The 23083-nt window shown below is 41.2% G+C and overlaps 1 protein-coding gene across 5 annotated transcripts in view; it reads left to right on the top strand.

Moving 5' to 3' along the window:
* Positions 1-4632: 4632 nt before the first annotated feature.
* Positions 4633-23083, top strand: part of ZNF462 (zinc finger protein 462) — a 101943-nt gene continuing 83492 nt past the window's right edge. For all 5 annotated transcript variants that reach the window (XM_064176533.1, XM_064176531.1, XM_064176530.1 and 2 more), the window contains exon 1: positions 4633-4873. The gene's annotated coding sequence lies outside the window, so the exon portion shown is untranslated. The remainder of the gene's footprint in view (positions 4874-23083) is intronic.

Genomic DNA, 23083 nt, shown 5'->3' with positions numbered 1-23083 from the left:
ATAGTGAAGAGCTTGCACTTGGAGATTTCAGTATGAGTTCTGCCAACAAGAAAACATTTGAAATTTTATTAGTAGGATGAAAGTTTTAGGTTTTAATAGAAGAATTTTCTGAAGGGTTCTTAAGAGCTCAGATTTGGATTATTTACATGTAAACATCTTGAACCCACTGTAGTCTATAAGAGTATTTGCTAAAAGAAAATTAGTCTCATTAGATATCCCTTGTCTTTCATGGATTGGTATGGGATTCTCTCCTTCCAACCAATAACTTTTTCTTCACAGTCCTTCACAATAAGGAAAGCCTGGGAGGTTAAAGAAATAAGTGTGTTGTCAGGGTCAAGGTTAGAACAGCACATTTCTAATCTTCTTAGATAGGAAAGTGAAATTCTCTTAACAGCTGCAGAACATAATATTCTAGAGAGTGATACTCAGTTCTTCAGTCAGCAGATACAATGCTCTCCTCTTGCATAAGGACAGTGGGACCTTGCTGTGTAAAGATATAATAACCATAAAGAAGTTAGAGAGTAAACAGAAAGTTCACACAGACTTGTTGCAGGAAAAGGAAGAAAACTCTTCCAAACATAGGGAGGAAGAAAAGAAGCCACTTCCAGTTCTGTGAGGGGACATTAACAACACTGCATGACTACTGGCTGCACATAAAGCCATACACTTTCAGATTCTTATTTTCTACATTGCTTTCCTAAAACTACGTTCACTCTCCATGCTAAATGTTCCAGCGCATCTCACTCTGAAAAGTTAATTAGAGCCCATGGAGCTCAGTCTTTGGTAAATGTTTGGTTGAAAAGTACAAAAACAAAATACATGAAGGAAAAACTACACCATCTTGAGCTTTCTGCAGCCTGCCCACTCTCTTGTGCCTATTCCCTTGTCATCATGAGGATCACTGTGCAACCCACACGGGCTTCCAGTGGCTCTGGAAGTGAGATATAGGTGTCATCAGGAGTGGAATATAGATGTCATTCAGGGCAATACAAAACTGAACCACTGCACATCAGCAAAGATCTGGCTTGAGGATCAAGTGCTTAGGCCTGGGTTGGTCAGATTTTATGGATGAGGAAAGACTGTAGCCAGTTCAGGAGGCTGGAAAATATTTTTCCCCCACTTCAGGCCCTTATTTCCTTGGGTCCATGGTTGTACTTCAACTGTCAACCCTAGGTCAATGGAGGAGGATTTAATCTTTCATTTAAAACCAAGAACATGCTCCTCCTAGGGCTTCAGCCAAGACACAATTGCTGCTGGAAAGACAGAAACTGAAATCCCATCTTGCCGCACCCCTTGACCTCCCAACCACAGGCAAGGAGTGGAGGTGCCAAGCTCCACTATCGGCTCAGTCCCACCCTGCAGCTAGACAGCCTGGCACAGGAAGTGCCGGAGCCTTTATCCAGATGCTGATATACCCTGGCAACCCAAAAGCCAGTACCCAGAGGTGTCAATTATGTTTGCACAGCACCGGAGTGAACAAGGGTGGCAGCTAAAGTCCTATCCCTCCTGCCCACCCACCACCCATGGGGGGGTCCTGCACCTCCCAGTCTTGTTCCCCTGGACTCAGCAGGCAGAAGTGCCAGTTTCCATGCAAAACCAGCAGCCCACTGAAACGGTGGGCTCTGGAGTGTTTCCCATCTCTTTTGCTTCTTGGTAGGACTTTCCCAGCTCAACGTGTTCACTTTGCTGTTGGCTTTCCCTGGCGGTGCCCCAAGCATGGTGGGGATGGCAAGAAAGCCTGAGGAAAGAAATTATGGACCACACAAACTCTAGAGAGAAACCTCCCTCCCCGTGGCCCCCAGCACTGCGCTCTAGTGCCAGGGTACCTCTGACCGCCTGGGATCGTAAGTGTCCAGACACCTGCACTCCCTGACAGAGAGCAGGGGTCCCTCATGGAACCAGCGAAGGAGGAACACTCTACTCCACCAAAGGACTAGGAAATACAGTGGGAAAACATTTCCAAGGCTATCTCCATGAAAATATCTTTTTTTTTTCTTTTCCTTTTATTCTTTTCTTTTCTCATATTTTCTTTTTTTCCCCCCCTTTTCTTTTCTTTTCCTTCTGTTCTTTTTCTTAATTTTATTTTCTTTATGCTATCACTTTTCACCTTGTTTTACTTTTTCTTTTATCTTTTTCTTCCTTTTTTACTTCCCTCCCCCCCACCCCCCCATTCTTTTCTTCTTTTTTTTTTTTTTTTTTTTTTTTAATTTGTCCCCTCCCTTGAGGTTTGATGCCCACTCCTTCCAAGAGCCTTCACTGCGAAATGGGAATGCCATTTCCTTGGAGGGTGGCTAGTCAGAAGTCAGGTGTTTTGGGGTTTGTGGTTGTAGGGTTGCTGTACTTTTTTTTTTTTCACTTTTTCACTTTTTTTTTTTTTTTTTTTTTTTTTTATTTGTAATGCTGAGAGACAAAGAGGTGAATTATCTGCCTCAGTGTTGATGGTACGTCAAAGATTGCAAAGCCCGGAGACTCTCTTCCTGTGAAGAGGATGATTTATAGAAAATTGCAGTCAGAACACATGCACATTCTGGCAGTCATAAAGACAGTCCCTCCCTTTTCCTTAATGTTCTTTTATCAGCTTCTTAGGAGGTGTCCGCTTTATTTGTCTGCATGGAAACAGTAGTCCTAGTAGGAATCCCCAGTTTTGATGTTTTTTCTGCTTTTCCTTATGAAGGAATTTCTGAATCCAGCAGTGCTTCTTCTGTCCAGATATTATCTTTCCTTCTCTTTCTCACAGCACTTGTTTGTGGTGAGGAGGGGTGGAACGGAAAGAGAGGAGGAGGGAGAAGATCTTTCTCCTGTTTAGTGATTAACTTGCACGGCTGAAAGAAAGAGAAGATTTGATGGGAGAAATCCTGCCTGTGTGCTTTGTACTCACTGCGTCTTGTGGATGAGAAGATCACGGGTTTAATATTTGACTAGTACTTGGACAACCGACTTTTTTGTTTTGTTTTGTTTTGTTTTGTTGTTGGGGGGTGCAGGGTTTTTGAAGTTTTTGTTGTTGTTTTGTTGTTCAGGTTTCGTGTTGTGGGTAGTTTTTTGTTTGGGGTTTTTGTTTGTTTTGTTTTTGCTTTTGTTAGCATTTCTGCATTTGGTCTTCAGCTGAGCTGGGAGAGTTCAGACAACGAAGTTCAAACATGTTTGACCTCTCCCAGTACCAGCAAAATCTGGACCCTTAGGATTATCTCAGCTTCACCACTCACATAAAACTTCTTTGGAGCAGGGGAGGGATCTTCCACTCCACTCAAACCAAAGCTTTGTGGTTCTAGTCCCTCTTTCACCCAAGCAAACTGTAACGCTTGAGGGCTTGAGAAGCCTCAGTGATGTTCCTATACCAGCCATGCCCTTGCGCTCAAATTGATTTTGCCTCACTCCCATGTATGGATTTTCTGAGTCTACACGTAACCCCTAATACACACCCCCTCAGTGCTAGACATAACCCTAGAAAGAATCTGACCTGGTGCTGTAGGAAGATGGAAGGGGGAGGGGGTGTATGTGTGTCAAGCAAAAGAAGTAGCTCAGCACAACACTTAACAGAATAGAGACTAAATAAAAATGCAGGCTACAGCTGCTTTGTCTTTGCCTGCTTGCCTTCATCACCAAGATACCATTCTGTGTGAGCTTTGATCGTTAGCCTCCAAGGTTTTAAATAATCAGTCACAAGGAAGCAGACAATTAGGTGTTGGAAGGCATAAAAGTTATTTTAAGTACGAATTTTGTAATTTTTTTTTCTCAGCCAAAAAAAACGTTTCACCGGTGCAGAAGTGATTTTGGTGTTCAGTAGTACAAGCTCTCTTTTCTCTTAAATGCTTGTGAGAAATAAAAAACCTGGAGTTGACTGTCTTTATTTCTGGGAGTAGACTTCAAAATACGTGCCAGAAATGGACAATTCGAGTGTCCTTTCTCCACATCAAATGCGAGCTGGATGGGGGATTAAAAACCAACCACGTGGTAGATCTGGTTTTATACTTTGCAACCTCCAGCTCCATTTATGTTCTTTACCCTGCTCAGGGAAGATTAGCCTCTAGATGGATGTGTCTGAGGGATCACCTCAGGGGCAGATCTGCATGCAGAAACCGGTTTTTGCCATGGCTGGAAGAGAGCTATGACCTAGCTAAGCGCTCCATACGAGCGTCTCTCTGAGCATCGCAGGAGCTGCTGAGCGCTCCTGGACGGGAGGCTTTGTGAGGGCAACAGCTTGGAGGGGGAAGCTCTTCAGATCTTTCCCCCTTCTTCTCCACCTCCCTGGCCTGTGAGTGATTCAGTGTCCCAAACCTTAACTTTTTGTAACCACCTTCCTCCTCTTCATCTCAAACTCTTCCTCCCCTATCGCTACCATCTCCTCCTCCATCTGTCTGCCTCCTGGATCACTCTTGCATTCTTTGCTTTCCCCCCTCCTCTTCCACTTCCCTCCCTCTCTTTCTTCTAGCCTTTCCTCCTCTCTTTTCTTCTCCTTTCTTTCCCTTTTTCCTCCTCTTCCCCTACACGTTGTTGTTGTTGTTAGAAAGGATTCTTGCACCCCCTGGTGCTCTTGCGTTTTGTGTGGTAGGAGAGGAGATTGTCTTCTTTCTCTCTCTCCCTCTGGTTGCTCATTATTCAGAGAGAGACACAGAGGGTGAGTGAGAGAGAGAGAGAGACGGATATCTCAGGTCATCTGCAGCTGCAGCAAACCAGTGAAGGAGAGAGAGAGAGGGAGAGGGAGAGAGAGAGGGGGGGAAAAGCAGGGAAAGATGGCGATCCTCCATTGCTGAGACCTGGCAAGGAGCACATGAGGCTCACAAAACAACTTCCACAACAATAACAACAAGAAGAGCTAGGCAGAGAGGAAGAGGAGAGGAGGCAGAAGCAAAAGCAGCAGTGCCGGGACGCTCCTGTAAGTTCTTGCAATTAAAACCCATCTCCGGTTTGGCATTGGAGAGATCATCTCTCTTGTGTGTGTGTATATATATTTGGTTTTGGTTTGGTCTTTTCTGTTTTTCTTTCTTTCCACCACCTTCCCCTGAAATCCATTCATTCGGTCAACGGAGGAAGGAGGAAGAAAGAAAGGAAGGGGAAAAAAAAAAAGAGAAGAGACGGGAGCGAGAGTGGGGTGTTTTGTTTGAGAGAGAAGTCTCTTGCATGGAGGAGGAGAAGAGGAGGAGGTGCTGGTGGTGGTGGTGATGGTGGGAGGAGGAGGAAGGCAGTTAATTAATTTTTTGTTGTTGCATTAAAGGGGGGGTGGGGGGAATATATGGGGAGATAAGTGAGATATCAGCCGAGCTTTCGGGGTGGGGGGGGTGCCCGAGAGGATATGTGTGTGTGTGTGTGTGTGTGTGTGCGCGAGGTCTGGATGGTGCTGTGCGTGTGGACTTGGATCAGAGACGAGAGACAAGGAGGAGAGCAAGGCTCCGTGCTGGCACGACTCAGGCAATCGGGTGACCTCTTTCTTCCTTTCTTGTCTTTCTTCTTGTCTTTCTTTCTTTTCTTTCTTTCTTTTCTTTCTTTCTTTCTTTCTTTCCTTCTTTCTTTTCTTTCTTTCTTTCTTTCTTTCTTTCTTTCTTTCTTTCTTTCTTTCTTTCTTTCTTTCTTTCTTTCTTTCTTTCTTTCTTTCTATTCTTCCTCTCTTTTCTTTCTTCTCCGTCTTCCTTTTCTTTCTCTTTGCTTTCTTCCTCTCTTTCTTTCCTTTTTTCCTCTTTCTTTCCTTTCTTCCTCTTTCTTTCCTTTCTTCCTTTCTTTCCTTCCTTCCTCTTTCTTTCCTTCCTTCCTCTCATTCCTTCCTTCCTCTTTCTTTCTTTCTTTCTTTCTTTCTTTCTTTCTTTCTTTCTTTCTTTCTTTCTTTCTTTCTTTCTTTCTTTCTTTCTTTCTTTCTTTCTTTCTTTCTTTCTTTCTTTCTTTCTTTCTTTCTTTCTTTCTTTCTTTCTTTCTTTCTTTCTTTCTTTCTTTCTTTCTTTCTTTCCTTTTCTTCCGTCTCCTCTCTTTCTTTGCTTCTTTCTTCTCTTTCTTTCTTCCTTCCTTTTCTTTATCCCACGTCTTCTTCTTGTGTCTTCTCCTCGTCCCCTCAAGCTTCCCTTCTCCTCGCCTCTGGCGAGGCTGGTCCCTCACCCCTGTAGTGGTGCCCCCACCGTGGCTCTCCTGGAGTTGGGATGCGGGGGTCCCTGGCGGCATCGGGGCTAGGGGGCTGGTGGTGCTCGCAGGAGGTTGCCTGGAGGAGGACAGCGTTCAGCTGGAGAGCAGGAGCCATTACACATGCTTGTGCTCTCCTTTGAGAGAAAGAGAGCGAGAAGGGAAGAAAGGAAGGGGAAGGAGCCCACTTCTTCTTGCTCAGTTCCCCCATGTCCCTGTCTTTATACCAGGCGAGGGAGAAGACTCTTTCTTCCTTGCCCCCTTCTCAATCACCCGAAGCAGCTTTCTCCCTGTCTCTCCCCCTCTTTCCCTTTCTTTATCTCCCTGTCCTCCATTTGCAAGCTGTCTGCTTTGGTTCCAGTCCAGGCTCCACAACACAAAGCTTCTCCTCACTCTCGCACACATGCATACACACACGCAGTCTACAGGCTCTTTATATCTTCTGGAGAAACCTTCTCCCCCTCCTTTGCTCCTCTTAGCAGTGTGGCTTCTATTCTCCATACAGAAAGATCCTTCTGGAGCTTCATGTAGTTGTGAGATCTGATAGGATTTCTCCCCCCATTCACCTCCCTCTTTTGGGGGAGAAAAAGGAAAAGTTTCATTTGTTTTTCTGGTGTTTGGAAGGAGAAAGACCTTCAAGTTTGAGTGCTTGCTACTGCTGCTTTTGTGTGTGTGTCTGTGAGAGTCTGTTTGTCTCATGGAGCTGCTTGCATGTCTAAGAGGAAGTGACTAGTTTGGCAGGGAGCTGTGATCTGAGTCAGGTAAGCCATGTCATGTTCTCTAGCTCCACCAGAAAATGGAGGAGAGAGAGAGAGTAGACAAAGCTGAGATGGGAAGTGCTCCTAACATCGTGGACGTCTCTCCATGTTTTGAAGCTTTGCTGGCTTAATCATGATTTTTCCCCCTACGGTTTCTTCAGTTTTTTCAATGTACAACATTGTGATGGGTCTTCACTCTGACTTCATGCTATCAGGAAATGAGGATTGGAGGAAATTGCTCAGATTCTCCTTCACACAGGGAAACATATCCTCAGGCTTTTTTGCTCTTATGCTTTCTTGTGGAGGTCACCTTTCTAGATAAATTTCTTTGGTTAAAGACCACAGAATTTAGGAGGTTGATCAGTTGGCCAAAGAAATAGGGTATAGATGCATATATTTAGAGATTTTTGAAAGCTTTTGGAGGTAAGTGCACGCAGCTTGAGGCTGCTCAGGTTCTTCCAGAGAACGTCATGAAATGTCTTTTTTTTTCTAGGTGATGATGGTGATGCCTGATTTTTGGGATTTTTAACATCTGATTTTCAAGAGCATTCCTTCTTTTGGATGTATTTTAAATTAAGATGGAATATTTCTCCCTACTCAGCAGGTTTCATTAAAATTAAACTATCAAGCTTTTAGTGGGTTCCTCAGAGCATCATAACACATATAATTTCTCTTGGAAGAAACAAAGCAGTTTCCAAAACTGTCTTTTTGGTGTCTTAATCTATTTTTTTCTTTAAAACTTATGAGGACACTCTTGTATGATTTTAATGTCATTATGGAGACCTAAGATCTTTTAAGTGGCATAGCAATTGAATAGAAATTTCTGTGCATTTTTTTAACCCACCTTTTCATCTGAAATAATTTTGAGCAGAGTCAAAACAGGCCCCACTCTTTTCCCACCAACCAAAATTTGCACATTAATTGCATGGTAGATGCAGTTCCTCAAAAAATTCAAACTACATGCTGAAATGCATATGGGGACTACCAGAGTGCAATGCTACTGAGCTCTAAGGCACAGGTTCATACAAAAGTATCAGTAATATTTGTGCATAGGTTACTTTGAAGACTATAGAAAGGAATGTGTTACATAGGGAAGATGTGACAAAGTAGGGAAACAGTGAATCTGCATTGGAACATGCTCCCAGATGTGCAAAAAATTACAAAGATTTGAGGATTGCAATAACTATTGATGAACTTGAGATCCATCTGCTGCAAGGTTAAAATCAATGCCCTTGCTTCATTTTTGCTAATCTGGTATACTTGGGAAGGACATTGCATTATCAACTGTGCATTTCTTAAGTTCTGATTGCTGATATGTCACCCAAATTACTGAGGTACCGTGGTTGTCTCCGTCTTACAGAAGTGGGCCATGGAACATACCATTTCAGGTAATTTTAATCTTACATTTTGACAAAGTAAAGAAGGAGGTTAACTTTTTTTTTTCCTCCCCCCACCCCTCTCCCCTATCCCCCAAGGAGATGCTCTGTGATGCACTTTGTGATCTCTGCACAGGTCAAAATCAGCAGCCACTGAAGAAGCTGACAAAGTCCCCACTGACCTTTTCTTGTTTGAGTCAGATCCTAAACATCCATCCCCTGTATAATGACTGCTTGTAATCTTATTAGATATCTGCCTGGTTTTCATAGTTCAGAACTGTGAACCTCTTCCGTGAGGCCAACTCAGTGCTTGCGCTATAGCGTGCGCTACAGATACATTGCTCTTGAACGTTGCATGTGCTGTCCAAGAATGGACATGAAGTTTAGGATGAGGATCTTTTTGAGAAGGCCTCTTACCCCTCTACTGTGGCTGGCAGGTACTCTAGAAAACCACCTGCCATTGCAATATTTTGAATTGGAGTAACCACGGTGTTACATCTATGAAGGGATTTCTTCATTATAAGATTGAAACCCCCTTAGAGATTATATTAGTGATGTTCGTGATGTCTGACAGACTCAGGTTCACCTTGTTAAAGTACTTTCTGGAGGACTTTTATTCTTGGTACCAAAACAAAACAAATATTTTTAAAAAAATAAAACAACAAACAAACAAAAACTAACCCAAACAAAATCCCAATCAGTGAGTTTCAGAGGAGGTCTAGAATGATAGCTCTCATTCATGAGATGGTGGTTACTTGAATGTTTCTTGTAATCAGAGACTTTTTTTTTTTCATTTGGACAGTGGCTTTCACTTTCTTTGTGGGCATTCAAAACTTTTTGTGATGCAAGATCTAACAAAAACTTAATTCATAGCTTATTCAGTATACAAACTTTATTAATCGCATCTCCCAACCCCACTAGACATAGCCTATGGACCATTGCTTTAAAATTTCTGAAACAATCAGTGTATTATATATTTTTACCAGGTTCATAATGGATTACATTGTGGAGAAGTTTTTAAAAAGTCATGTTTACAATTTTTTTCCCATAATTAAAAAAAAGTTACAAAAGGAATACTAAAAACATGTTGTGTATGCTGAGACTGTGAAGAATACCATACATAAGTGGATGCTGGAAATGGAAAGTAGACCAACTGCAAGTGAAAGTGGAGCGGGAAAAATCCATATGATAATTTCAATTTAGTAAAATCTATAACAGTATTTTTAGTGTTGTGAACTTTGACTTAAAGAAGAATTGACTTTTATGCAGACACAAGTGATTAAAAAGCAAATACATAAGTACTGGAGAAGAACTGTGTTCAACATAGATGTCTGGACATCTGGCAGATGTTACCCTGGGCCCCAAGGAATGGACAAGTTTAATTTTAGACTTAAAAAGGAAATGGGAAGAACTAAAGTCTTATAATAGTACAACTTAACAGTTTGAGGAAGGTTAGTTAAGAAATGCCCAAAGATGTGTATTGAATCTGGAAGTCCCATAAACAAGTGTAAAAGAGCTTTTCCAGTAGAGTCTTCCCATGATTTAAAGTAACATGTTTAGAGTTACAATTGTAAGTTGAGATCCTTTTGTTTGCCATAAGAGTTTCTCTGTGTGGCACTGTGGATAATTTTCTAAACTGAGGAGAAGAGCACTGCTTTGTAGTAATGAACTGCAGAAAATAGACTTCAAGGTGTGAATCTGGTAAATAGCTGTGTAATATGCATTAGCTAACATTATAATTAAATTATCAATAAGCAAACTTATGGACAAAATCTGTAGTATCCAAGACCCCTCAGTGAAAGGTTGTAAAGAGTGATTTGAAGAAGCATAATGGTAGAGGAAGGAGATCCTATTTTGACAGATCAGGAAAGGTCTACAAAGGCCAATAAGTCTTTGTGTCTTTTAATGCATTTTGTTTCCTTATCCATTATTATCCCTCCAATCCATTGTAGTAGAAAAATATTGTAAATGCTTTCTTTATAGTTATTTCTCTATTTTGAAATTAAATAATGTATTTGTGAACTTGTTCTGGATAAAAAATGGTCTATTGTTAGTGCAAGAACTGTACAATTTGCTTAACTTGGCATACTTGATCAAGTATGAACTTCTAATTTCTGACCTTAGTAAAAGTGTTGAATACCAGCATAAATGCTTGCTTTTCAAACAGTATCTTTGTTCTAGAGTACTAAATATTACACAATCTGTCCAAAAATGGTATGTTAAACGAGACCCTTTTTGGTATTGTTAAAATATGTGGACCCATAGGAAGTGAGCAGGAGGTCTGTGAATTGTTGATTAAGAAGGGGATGATACTCTTCAGAGAGTGAGAATAATTTTGAAAATAAAAAAACCTAGAAGTTTTATGAAGGCTACCTAAACATCTGCTAACCTCTTAGAGGAGCTCAAACTGTTTAATCAAGAAGTGCTGGAGAAGGTGGTGTGATGCAAGTCTTCAGCAGCTGGCAGAGACACAGTTAACATTGTCAAGGGTTGAACTTCAGCATGGCACTTCTCCAAATGAGTTGACTGTTGAAAATAAAATGTTCCAGAAGAACTGGGAGAACAGGAAAGAAGTTAAAATAGCATGGTTTGTATGCCAGTGCTGAAAGGAGAAAAGCAGAGAGGAAGGGAGATAACTCAACTTACGATAATTATCTTGTTGGTTGTAGTGAAAAGGCTTTAGTAGAAGTTTCCAAATGAGGAGACTAGATTTAATAGTATTCAGGTTTTGTTTGTGTACTGAGTTTTGGAAGTATTATTCTGCTTTCAGCTTGTGATTAGGAAGTTGGACACATAGGTAAATAAAATGTCACATGAGATTGTTTTGGGGTTTGTTCTATTTTGTTCCTTTTACTTTGAAAACAATACTGAAGATCTAAAGCCTGCCCCTCATCTCTGGTGTTTCATGAAGCTGTGCCACATGTTGCAGTATGAACACACTTCTGAAGGGCCTTTGAAAACAGGGTTTGAAATTAAATGCAAAGTCGTGTACAGTTTTGTATTTTCCCGTGTTTTCAGCTCTTCAGGAGTTGAAGATCTTGGTATGGTTGCTTGTTTTTTTTTCATCTGCTTTACTGCAGTAACTCCAAATATCTTTGCCTAATCACTACTTGAAGGAGAATTTCTTTAAGCAGTGTTTGGAAAAGAGCCATCCCTCATCATTGGTTGTGATTCCTTTGAGGTCATTTTCAAAACACATTGGTTGTCAGAACATCAGTTTCAAGCCTAGAAACAGCTCTATGTTTTTTTTTTTTTTTTATTTCCCCTTGAACTAAAAGTTTTTGGTTTTGGCTAGTCTTTGTGATGTAATTACAGACCTCCATGGCTGCTGCCTGGGGGGAATACAGTAGGTTTGGCTTGGACTAAAAGGAGCTTCTGAGGTAGAAGATGTAAAGATCCCTTAAGAAAAGGCATCAGTTTGTGTTTGTTTTCTTATTTAAAGATGGATATTAGACATCTTGAGATGTGTAGTCATTGTTCTTGAGTAGAGCAGAATTAAAGTCTCTTCAAGGATATATGTTTTATAATATCAACATAAAGAGCTGTAGGCACAGCATCAATGTCATGAGTGATTAGGAAAGACTTACTGAGAGCTTATCAAGGTAGCAATCATGCAAGGCCTGTGTATTGAGGACAAATAATTCTGAGAAGGCACTTGATTCACTGACCTACTTATGTTAGTTTTTACCTAGTTAAGAATTCAGTCGCTGAAGTACGTCTCATATTACTTCATGGTGGAAGATAGAATAGTCTAATTGGGATTGTACACAAAACTGGAGAAATTTTTCATGCCTTTTGGAGAAGGAGCTAAGTGCTTTCATTGTGTGTCTCTATTTCTCCTCCTTTCAATCCCAGGAGTATGCAATTAATACCCTGCTAGTCATTTAGATAATGAGTGGTCAGCAGCACCGGACAGTGTATTTACAGTGCTTGTTACAGGTACAGACTTTGTTGACCTGAAGATTAAGAAGTGGGATGTTCAGTGATGGCATTACTGTTGCTATTAAAAAGCTCTGGAAAGGGGCCTGAGAAGCCCAGCTGCTGTTGTGGTGGAGGAAGTCAGGCCTTCAAAGGATACAAGGATTAGAGTGTCAGGAAAAGTAAATGGTAGCATCAGCACAAGTAGAAAATAGGCAGAGCTATTCAGCAAACAGAAAAGTAGGCTAAGGCATGCCATAATTATGTGTAGTGGAAACTTGCTGCTAATAGAGCTGTTGCATGGGGTAGAGAGGCAGGAGAATGATTTTATAAGACAAAACAAAGCAGACATTGCAGAGAATGATATAGGAAGACTGAGGATTCAGTGTACTCATGATAATTGGAAAGAGAAGACTGTTTTGAAAGACGCTGAAACTGGAATCTTCTGATGTACATGTGGTCAGTGTTTCCGTGGCATTGCAGGACAATAGGAGCCTCTTTGCACTGACCCGAATGAGCAAACCCTTCCTTCCCGCTTGCAGCTCTTAAGGTTCAGATGGTGCTGCTTCAGTGTGTTATCAGTCCTTGTGGAAAGAAGGCATCACAGGATATTCCTTTTGGGAAGAAGATGGGTCATACTGGATTGAACTGTTGTCATGCAAACGGATTTCAAATACAATAGGTATTTATCACAGGACTCAGGCAAACACATTTCCTCCCACACATTGTCCCCTAGACTTCTTGTTTCTGGAAATGAGCAGAGTGGAGAATTTGACATACAGAATCTGTGCTCTAGCAGCCCATAGTTTGAGTTTAATCCTGTTATTATCAAATAAGCAGGGTAGCTAAGGGATGACAACATGTTCTGGAAGATTTTGGTTCATCATGAGTGACATGCAGTGTGGTATATGTAGTTTCTAATGACATTGACTTGCTCAAAACTTCAACTTAGTGTCTGGGTAGGAAACAGATCTTTAAAAAAGGCCTTGCTGTGGTCTGAATGCCAGAACTCAGCTCTCTGATGATGCTAAAATGTGATTTTATTGGTGGTGTGTGTGTTTTGTTTGTTCCCTTCGCCCCCCTCTTGTCTGCCTCCCTTTTGTTCATCATCAATTGATAGCTTGAATAGATCCTTGGTCAGAAGTTCTAGGGGCATTGGTGAAAGTGGATTATGTCAGTAGTAGTTCTTGTGACAATTTCTTTGTCCTTTTCCTGGTTTGGGGGATTCTTGTCTGCGGGTTGGTTTTTTTTTAGCGGGGGTTGGCGGGGGGAGAGCTGTTTGTGGTTCTGTTTGTTTGGGTGTCTTGGTGGTGGTTTTCTTTTTTGTTTGGTTATCTCTGTGTGTTGGTGTTTGTTTGGTCTGGGTTTTGTTTGGGCTTTTGTTGTTATTGTTTGGGGGTTTTTTGTTTGTTTTGCTTCAGTTTCTACATTTTATTTAAATAAAATGGACACTCCAGTTTGGGCTAAACTTGTGTGACAGCTTGGAGGAATGCTGGTATTCAGGTGGATGGAATGAGTTAGGCTGAACTGTTCAATCTCTAAGGGAGCAAACTGCTTCTGCAAAAAACTTGAGAGAGGGACCTGGGTATTTATTTTAAATCAGACCTTTATTCTTCAGTTTCAGCCAGAATCAGTTATATTTGTAGGCATGTGACTCTTTATAATGGGGTTTTAGGTCTCTCCGACCAGATGCTGAGGAGACCAAAAAATTGGTGTCCGACCTTGAAATTTTGCTCTTTTTTTTTTTTTTTTTTAAATTCCTTCAACCAAAAAATAGGGATAATTAGGATTTAACAGGGATATTGGAAATTAAGACATTAGTGCTGGTTTCTGTTGCTCTGTGTATGAAATAGAATCATAGAATCATAGAATCATAGAATCAACCAGGTTGGAAGAGACCTCCAAGATCATCGAGTCCAACCTATCACCCAGCCCTAGCCAGTCAACTAGACCATGGCACTAAGTGCCTCATCCAGTCTTTTCTTGAAGACCCCCAGGGACGGTGCCTCCACCACCTCCCTGGGCAGCCCATTCCAATGGGAAATCACTCTCTCTGTGAAGAACTTCCTCCTAACATCCAGCCTATACCTACCCTGGCACAACTTGAGACTGTGTCCCCTTGTTTTATTGCTGGTTACCTGGGAGAAGAGGCCAACCCCCACCTGGCTACAATGCCCCTTCAGGTAGTTGTAGACAGTAATAAGATCACCCCTGAGCCTCCTCTTCTCCAGGCTAAACAGGCCCAGTTCCCTCAACCTCTCCTCATAGGATTTGTGTTCCAGGCCCCTCACCAGCTTCGTTGCCCTTCTCTGGACATGCTCCAGCACCTCAACATCTTTCTTGAATTGAGGGGCCCAGAACTGGACACAGTACTCAAGGTGTGGCCTGACCAGTGCTGAGTACAGGGGAAGAATAACCTCCCTTGTCCTACTGGCCACACTGTTCCTGATGCAGGCCAGGATGCCATTGGCTCTCTTGGCCACCTGGGCACACTGCTGGCTCATCTTCAGCTTACTATCTATCAGTACCCCCAGGTCCCTTTCCTCCTGGCTGCTCTCCAGCCACTCAGTCCCCAGCCTGTAGCACTGCTTGGGGTTATTGTGGCCAAAGTGCAGAACCCTGCACTTGGCCTTGTTAAATCTCATCCCATTGGCCTCTGCCCACCCATCCAGCCTGTCCAGGTCCCTCTGCAGGGCTCTCCTACCTTCCAACAGATCAACACCTGCTCCTAGCTTGGTGTCATCTGCAAACTTACTGATGCTGGACTCAATGCCCTCGTCCAGATCATCAATAAAGATATTGAACAGGACTGGGCCCAGCACTGATCCTTGGGGAACACCACTTGTGACTGGCTGCCAACTGGATGTGGCACCATTCACCACCAGTATGTAGATAGGAAAAGAAAAATCTTTCAGGCGTGGTTCTGGTGAGGCTGGAGCAGACCTGCCTTTTTGCTTGCAAGCACTTGAGAGATGGGAACTAGAGTTACCTGCCACTTTGTTTCTTTGTCACTGCTGTCATTCTGACTGATCACGTGTTCTCAGGTATGTTGCTGCTTATGGTGAGTATGGAAGAAGAGACTAACTATATAGAATCCATAGAATTGTTTTGGTTGGAAAAGACCTCTAAGACCATTGAGTCCAACTGGCACCATGGCCATTAAACCATGTCCTGAAGCACCATATCCACACATTTCTTGAACACCTCCAGGGACGGTGACTCCACCACCTTCCTGAGAAACCTATTCCAATGCCTAACCACTCTTCCTGTAGAGAAACTTTTCCTCATATCCAGTCTAAACCACCCCAGCACAATTTCAGGCCGTTTCCTCTCATTCTGTCCACCTGATACTAGAGATGAGATTGACTCCCACATTACTTCAACCTCCTTTCGTGTCTCCCCTCAGCCTCCTCTTCTCCAGATTAAACAAACCCCATTCCCTCAGCAACTCCTCATTGTTTTCTAGACCCTTCAGCAGATTTGTTGCCCTTCTCTGGACACACCCCAGCAACAATATGTACATACAGTATCTACTTAAGTTCAGTTGGCAATGGAGCAAAGTTTGGAAGGCAGTGGCCACAAGGAGTCATCTCACTTTCTTCAGTTTTATGGTGCTGTGAGAAAAATAAATAAATGCCATGTGAACAAATTTGCAATGATTTCTTTACTTATTTAATTGGAAGCTCTTGTGTTTAAGTTTCCCCCTTTCTTGTCTACATCTGGATGACCCTGACTGCAGATACAGAATCGCCAGCACTGGTAGGCTCTGAAACTCCACTCAGCTGAATAAATCTTCTGCAAGTGTAAAAATGTTAACAAATGGCTGATGGAAAATTGAGAGCACCCAAACAGCTCTCAACCTGGCTAACTAAATTCCTAACTATTCAAATAGTTCCTGCCTTCTCTAATGCCTGAGGCTTGTAGCCCTATGAGAAAGAGTTTGGGTTACTGGCCAGAAGTGCATCCCAAAACTTGAATTCATGTAATTTGAAGTCAGTGTGGATCAGTTCCTTTTGGTCTAAATGACCTTTTATCTTCGTTGGGGGAGGGCAGTGAGGAGAAAGCATATCAGCTTTCAGCTATGTCAGGTCGTATAGAGGTCAAGTTCTCTTGTCTGTGATCAAGTATGTGGTGTAAAACAGCCCAGTGTGGGTTAGCACCAGGATTTAGGCAGAGGAGGACATTTATCAGGCCTTCTGGGGGTAAATGTGACTGATGTCCATGTTGTGAATCAGCATATATGATGTCTCTCAGCTAGCAGGGGCTTGTAGGATTCAGGTATTTAACCCCTTGGTGGTGCTGGCTCCTGGTAGGCTGAGAAACAGCAGTTGTTTCTCAAGAGAATGCAAATTTCTCCTGCCAGGTTATCTGGATGTAAGACCTGCTGAAATCGCTGGCTCCGACGGCATAACTCTTGCTCACTGGAGTTACTGAAGGAGCGAGTCAATATATTTGGGTCTCCCAGCTGCAAGAATAAATGAGTAAACCCGATTTATTTTAGAGTGATCAGATTACAGAGGTGATAACATACTCCAGTGAATTTTCCATTCCACGCCCTCGAGACATGTGTTGTTCTCCTTCCACTGTGGAGAAGGGAGGGGAGTACAAAACTTTCAGTGTGGTGTTCTCTCAGGGAACCACATAGAACCTGAGGTTGCACTCATAAAATGTCTTTCAGAGCAGAAGCCTTGAGTCAGAAGTTGCTTGGCAAAATGACAGACAGGTTGACCAAAGTTTGCATGTGATGTGCTCTTCCAAAGTGAACCTGAAGTACTCGTTGCCCTCTATGGCTCTTCACTGCTTCCACAGGTTCACCCATGTTACTTCAGTAGTGTACAGGAATATAGTTGCTTGTTGATATTCTGGTCCTATCTCTGAAGATACTTATTTTAAGAATTCATGTCTACATAAGTTTGTTAATACTGTACTGTAATATCAGATGGGCTGCTGAGACCTCAAGGGGGTGATGAATCTATTTTTAGTGTGTTTGAAGGGTAGATGATGTTTCAGGTTGTGGAATGACTTTCTAGGGGGCCTGTCACCATATACTGAAGTTTTGTATGTCATGGCAGTGGAGGCGAGTCATATGATGATGAGTTAGTAACTTAAATGGGACATTAAAAAAATTCCTGCTCTTTAGGGAAATTTTAAAGATAGATGGAGCTAAAATGCCATGCAGACTGTTCTCATGCTTGTTTCCTTGATGTGCTGAAGACATCTAATCCTCTTTACAGGTGAAATAAGCAGTCTGCTTATGAGCTGAAGGCAAAGCCTGCTGATCTGTTGACATCCAGATTTGAGAGTTATTCATGTCTGAGTAAGAATTTTAGTAATGGGAGACCAAAAAAAAAAAAAAAAAAAAAAGAAGTGGTTTAGTTGTTCAAGTGGTGTGACAAAAAATGGTTTGTGATCCCCTTCCACATCAGAAGTTAGTCACATGTGGAAAGCTGGATAATAGCAGTGCTGTTCTATTTAAACATATTTGACACTCCAGCCTGCAGAGATTTGGAGGTGTATGTTGAGAAGACTGCCTCAGACAAATGCATGCATGCAGCAGTCTGAAGAGTGAACCCAGTCTTGCTTTGGGAGCACTGTAGTGGTAGCTATGAAGAACTGATTTTAATAGTTTTTTATGGTCAGATTTTATGTGGATTGGCTTCCTATTTTCCTAGGAAGGCAGTAAAACTGCAACTTTTACAAGAGCATTCTTACATTCCTGGGATTTTGTTTTGTGTGCAGGCATGCATGCTTTATATATTTATTTAAAAACTCTTCTTGCCACTGTTAGGAACATGAAGGAAGATTTTTTTTTTTAATAGGTCAGATACCACCTACCATTGCATTTTCTTGTAACTGTAGAACATTTGGCAGATAATAGAAGATGGGGACTAAAACCTGCGTGCTGTAAGTGCTTATTCACCTGAATAGTCGCTGTGATCTGATTTTGAATTTCACTATAACTACTCCTGTGAGTAAACATTTGAAGACCAGATCTTTAGCTGTGTGGGCTAATTCTTTTGAAGTCTTAAGGGAGATGATCGGAAATTGCATTTTCAGTAGAAGATGCCCTTAGCTTTCAAGAACTACCACCTAAATACATGAGCTGCTCATTTGTGGTTGCGTGTGAGGGCATGGTAGTAGCTGATTTGCAAGTCAGTGGGAGCTTATGTATTAGATAATTCTTTCACTTTCATTCATGTACTCCTTTCATTCTCCCTCTTTGTATTTTGACAGGGGGAGCATTTATGCTATATTCAACTTTGACTTCAATTAATGCTGGCATGTCCCTGAAATGTGATTCCAGATGAGTTCGTGGGTGTTCTAGTAAGAGCATTCATGTTGTTGGGCTGCTGGTGGATGATGTGCATGCATTCTGGAGTTCCATCACTGACTGCAGTGGCATTGGAAGCCATGAGCTTTCTTACTTTTTTTTTTTTTTTTTTTTTTTTTTTTTTTTTTTTTTAATATATATTAAAGTATTGGTTTGAATTCTTAGTAATACTCAGCTGTCTGAGACAGAGGTGCTTCATATCAGGGAAAATGCAACTTATGCGATTACAAGAGTGTGTACTTTTGTATATGTGTACATAATACAAGTTGCTGTCTTTGTGCTTCTTACTGCTGTGGTAGAGCATCTGGCAGATCACTTAAATATTTACTCCAAAAGATCTTGTTCTTTGGTGTGAAAAAGCATTTCCAGTTATTTTTATGTCATTTTCATCTCAGCAATCTTGTTGGGGAAAAGCAGGCATAAGTGCTATAAACTGTCCCTGCATGTTTGTAGAAATTAGTAAGGTTTGGTCTCAAGGGGAGAACAGAATATCTGATTAATAGAAGGTTAGGCCAAGTAATACAGTGCTGAGATTGCCACAAACCAACCCAGAATATCTAGTAGTGTGTCCAGTTGATGCATGTATTAAGCTTTGAAATGGTGCTTTCAGATCTGCAGAGCCAGCAGTTCTGTTACCACTGCTGTGACGCAGGAGATAATTCTGTTGGGCAAGCACCAGCATGGGGGTGGATCTACAGTACAGGATGTGTAATGTCAACATGAAGCATGGGAGCTGGCAGTAAGAAGGAAAGCAGCCATTTCATGCCGGTGGAGGAAGCCTAAACAGATTTTTTCCTCTCAGCATCTTGTCCTGTTATGCTACTTTTATACTCAGTATTAAACAGTTACCTTCTGCTTTGTTATCTGAAAACTTCAGTCCAGCAGGGTTTAATTTCTCTTTCTTTTTGAATCTGTTTGGGTTTTTCAGTTGTGTTCTTTGGTGGGTGTTTTTTTGTTTTGTTTTAAAAGCAAGTGCGCTCCAAAAGCATGACTGATGGATTATAAAAGAGACTGTGGGGAGGCTGAAGGGCTAAGCAGATCTGAAGAAAGAGAAGGGTTCAGTCATGTGAATATCCTGAGCTTCAGATGAAGTTTCATTGTAGATCCTTTTGGCTTCAGTGCAGAGACAGTTTGTTCAAAAGTTGTAACCATTTAAGAACAATGTACTGCAGCTGCAAACTCCAGAAGGATGTGAAATGCTGCAAGTGTCATATCATGTAGACTATGTTAAATTCTGTAAATTGCTAGGAAACTATAGAAACCTTTTGTAATGTTTCTGCTTTCCCTTCAGCAGGAGTGTCCTATTAGAATTTCTTTTTATGTTTATTTTTCTTAAAACTAGTGGCAAATTACTGTGATTACTGTGACACTTTTTTTTTTTCCTTCTTACTTTTTAATTTTTTTTTAAGGGCCAAACATTTGCAGAAAAAATAATTTATAACCAAGTTTGTTAAACATTCTGTGGACTTGTAAAATGTAGTGATACACCTCCTGTCAGCTCAGTGAAAGACTGGTCAATTGGTTTGGGGTTTTTTGTTGATGAGTTGCTTTCCCCGAAACATGTGGAGACATCTTCCTGTAGCTACAGACTTGGAAACTTTAGGGTTCCAGAGCTGGCTTCCTGATTGTCGTGGCAGAGATAAATTTCATAATCAGAGCTCTCATATTTTCCATTGCCTGTTCAGCAGGATTTTCAAAGAATAATATTACATCTTCCCTTGAATGAATCCTTGTCTTAGGAGCTGTTCTGTGGCATGCCTGCAAAGTGAGATTGTGGTAGTAGTCAAGCCACAGGTATGTTTTTCCAGTTGTAGTTTGGTGACAGCAGGAGGATGTGTATAAAACATGGCTTGTGTCTGAAGATGATTTGTCCTGTTCTTCTTTAACTTCATCTTTGCACAGTCTTCCTTGCTTCATTTGCCTCCTTTAGGAGATTTTTTTGCTTGAAGTTACATAAGTCTAGCACTTCTGCATAGGTAGGACACTTTCAAGAAATGGCACTGAAGAATTATGTGAAACTCAAGCACCATCTCTCAGGGCAGCACTTACTCTTGGTTCCACAGATAACTCCATCTTGTAGCTGTTTCAGTGTCAGAATTATTAAGGATGCAGGCAAACCAAGAGTCTTCTAAGGTATGGCAGCTCTGTCATGTCTGTCCATGTTATTTCCCTTGCAGGGTTTATTTTTAAAGTAGATGGTAATTTTGTGGTTTTTCTGGTGGTGTTGGACAGCTTTTAGAACACATTGGATAACATTCATCAGAAGTGTTTTTTGGTATGCACATAAATAATGCTTCTAGACTTTCTTTACACCTTTTCTCATAAAATATCTCTACACTGCAAAGAAAATACATTGTCCTTGACTTTTTCATGCAAAAAAAAAAGGTGCTACTTGCTGAAGATAGTTTATTATAAATAACTACTAAGATGATAATCTCACCACAGCATGCTTGGCAGTCTTCCACTGAATTAGCCTGTTTCAGCAAGGAGCTGTCTCTTAAGATACAAAGCAATCTGTAGGGACATATGATCATACACATTGACTGTTTTCTCTGTCATTATGGATACCTCATAGTTTCCTGTATCTGATAACTAGGAACTTGGAGTTGTTATCTAGTAGACCAGTAGGATCTAGCCTAGATCCACAGGATCTAGCACTTGAATGTCCCTCTCATAAACATCAGATTACAGAGACGTTCTCCGTTATGGAATCACCAGTAGAACAATGTCTGTTGGACATGGTTGTGGAGGTTTTGGAGATTTTTGTCTTTGTTTTATTTTTGGTGTCACAAGAATAGATGGAGATAGTGGAGAAACTCTTCATATATAGCAGTACATGTTTATATATATATATATATGTTCACAGCATAAACTCTTGAAACTCTTGACCTATATATATCATGTTCATAGCATATATTCCCCAAAAAAATAGTGTAGAAATGTAAGTGTACCACTGACAATGGCATATAAAGGCTGTTGTGGTAAATAATTACTTCAGTGTCTTTCAGTGTTTCATTTTGTAGAAATGTTGTCCAAAAGTAAGACACAAAAAACTAAAGAGAAAAGAGGGTGTATAATTTTTTGAGGGTACTGGTAAACTAATATTAATACTTGTGGATACTGTAGTGGTAGGACAAGGGGCTATGTCTTCAAACTAGAGAAGAACAGATCTAGATTGGATGTTAGGAACAGGTTCTTTACCATGAGGGTAATGCAACACTGCAGCAGGTTGTGTGGGGAAGTGGTTGGGGATCTATTCGTGGATGTATTCAAAGTGAGGGTCAGCAGGGCTCTGGGCATCTTGCTCTAGTTAGGATGTCTCTGCTGACTGCAGGGGGGTGGACTAGATGACCTTTGGAGGCCCATTCCAACCTAGACCATTCTATGATCTTGTGATTCACTGAGTCTGCATGCTTAGTATCAGGGTTTGACTGCAGTCACATAGCTGGGTGATGCTTTTTGATTTTGAAAATTTGATGCTCATTTGTTGTATGTGGCTGTTGAGTTCATGTTATTGCAGCAGTTGTGTGATTGTTATCAGTGGCTGTTGTATGCAAACTTCAAGTAAAGGGATGGAAACTGTGTTTTATTTGTTTAGAAAACAATTTGATCACTTCATGTCTAGGGCTTTGTTAACATTATAACTTGAATTAGAACTTTTTCTAACCACCCATTTTACTCACAGATTCTGTTCCTTGGCACTAGATGTTTTTTCAGAGACCTTAACAACTTAAGTTTCTAAGCCTGGGCAGCAATGTTTGCTTAGCAGTATGGAATGTGGTATTTCTTTGAAACAATTGGTAAGATCAAGATGGAACAAATGAATCCCAACATTTAACAATTATGTTGGATTTTTTTTTCTCACTATTTGACAGATTTTGTTAAATCCTATATGTATCTCAATAAGATCAAAGGGAAAACAGGACATGAAGAGTTTAGTTAGACGTTGAATTGCAAACCTTAATTTTGAGTCTTCCCCTCACCCAAACCTCACACATGTTTGAGTTGAATCTTCTGTGGGAGTAATTTGCCATCCCCTGAAAGGAAAGCATGTAAGGAAGCAGAGAGATGGCAACTCTTTGTCTAGTGATGGTAACCTTTCCCACAAGATGTATCAAGGCAAATTCCTGTGTTCTTTACTGAAGTTGTGGAAGTAGATTAATCATGCTCACAGATAAGACTACAAAATCATTGGAACTGTTTGCAAGGGTTCAATTACCAATGCATGACTGGGAGTGCTCCTCAGCTCTTAACATCTGACCAACATTCCTTCACACTTTGGGAAGGCTGTTCAAAGCCTGACATGTCCAGAAGCTGCCTAACTGGGATGACCTTGTGGCCTTAAAGAAAATCCTGTGGAAGTGTTAGTTTCAACCTTACTGAAGGACACATTCTGAAGAGCTAGTTCATTAAGCGAGCTTTGAAGGGTGTGTGCTCTGCAGAGCAGATTCCTGTTATTTGGTTAATGGTTGACCTAGTTCTCTTGCCATATGCCTCCTGGAACACATTCTAGTATAAAATATGTGCTAGAGGAAGACTAGGATAATAGAAGGGAAGTCAAAGCCTTTATGAAACAGAAATCACGTAATGCTGTTGCA

This window comes from Pogoniulus pusillus, chromosome Z (genome assembly GCF_015220805.1).
Source record: "Pogoniulus pusillus isolate bPogPus1 chromosome Z, bPogPus1.pri, whole genome shotgun sequence".
NCBI lineage: Eukaryota > Metazoa > Chordata > Aves > Piciformes > Lybiidae > Pogoniulus > Pogoniulus pusillus.
This window is presented reverse-complemented; position numbering and strand designations above follow the sequence as displayed.